Source organism: Nannospalax galili, unplaced genomic scaffold (assembly GCF_000622305.1).
Source record: "Nannospalax galili isolate Female #2095 unplaced genomic scaffold, S.galili_v1.0 scaffold217, whole genome shotgun sequence".
Taxonomy (NCBI): domain Eukaryota; kingdom Metazoa; phylum Chordata; class Mammalia; order Rodentia; family Spalacidae; genus Nannospalax; species Nannospalax galili.
This window is the reverse complement of record NW_008340643.1, coordinates 1,100,507-1,102,225: the sequence shown is the minus strand read 5'-3', so window position 1 is coordinate 1,102,225 and position 1,719 is coordinate 1,100,507.

The window sequence follows — 1,719 nt, the reverse complement described above, 5'->3', positions numbered from 1 at the left end:
GAGGTCCACTCTGCCCACCATGAAGTCAGGGAATGATATATCTGAACCAATAAAATAAAGAATTTGGAAGATTCTATTAGTTCTTTCCTAGCCATTGGGAATACAGTCAAAGACCCCTAAGGCATATCTGAAACTGAACACTATATAGACTGTGTTTGAGGTCCACTCTGCCCACCATGAAGTCAGGGAATGATATATCTGAACCAATAAAATAAAGAATTTGGAAGATTCTATTAGTTCTTTCCTAGCCATTGGGAATACAGTCAAAGACCCCTAAGGCATATCTGAAACTGAACACTATATAGACTGTGTTTATTTCTTCTACATGCATACCAATGAAAAAGTTTCATTTCTATATCAGGCACTTAAGATTTTGTCATGCTGCTCAGAATGACAATTTAAAATTTATGAAATATTTCTGGTCTTTGACATTAATGTGTCTGGACTAAACTTACCCAAATTAAGTGAATGTTTACTAGTAGAATTAATGGATCACAAGATACATGCATGTTCAACTTTACTGAAACTTCAAAAACGGGTTGTCAAAGTGGTTGTATCTCTTCACGCACCCACTAGTGACTATGAGAGTTCCAATTGCTCTACGCTTGTCAATACTTAGATTGTCAGCCATTTAAAAAAATATGTTATTTTTATTTTATGTGGATGACTGTTTTGCCTATGTTTATGTAAGTGCACCCATGTCATGCAATGCCCATGGAGGCCATCCTCTGGAACTGGAGTTAAGGACAAGTGTTAGTTGCCATATGGGTGCTGGGAACTGAATCCAGATCCTCTAGGAAGAGCAGCAAATGCTCTTAACCACTAACCATCTCTCTAAACCTGGTTATTTATTTTTTTTATTAGAAGAAGCATTTCATTACAACAGCATTAACCTATTCAATAACATTTTTCTGAACTAGGGTACATCTCTTTCAAAATTGGCTGTACATCTTTAAGTTTACAGATGAATTATTACGCTTGTACAGTCTTTTACTCATTATAAACTCTATAAGACATAAAATTAAATGAGGTTTTAACGTTTAAAAAAGATCTCCACTTCGTTGTTAAAATACACAGTTTCATACAGAAAAATTCATTTTAAGGCAATTGACACTGAGACGTTTTCACATGCATTTCTAATCTCTCTATATATATGACTATTACTGGTCACAGTCGCTTACTTTCTGAGTTCCTTGGCATCTGAGTATGAATATAAACTCGTCAGATAGACAGCCTTCCTCTCCCACTAGAGCCTCCATACTCTGCCATCCCTGCCACTATCCACTGTGTTGTCAGGACCCCCATCTATTCCCCCCATCTGCCCTTCTGGTAAATCTAGTCAGCCAGAGGTCCCTGTTCCAGGAGGATCAGCTGTTCCTGATCTACGGCAATCCATTGTCAGTATTCCTTTGGATAGAATTGGGGTCTGCTGTTCATTTTTCCAGTAGTGTGTTGGGGTGCTATCTGGAAGAGACTTTATCCATTCTGGCCAACAGCTCGACTGAAGGTATCGCCTGTCTGGCTGTGCTGTTTTTCAAGTAACTTTTAGCTATATATATGTATGCTCTTATGAAATTATATTGGCCCCTTTAATCTTTGGTTATACATCCCTTTTGGGTGTTTAACGACATACAATTGGACCAGATAAACTGTTTTGTTTTTACTCTTGAGGTCATTTGAGGATCTGTTCCTCAGGGGTCCCATGGGCTTGGGAGGAGC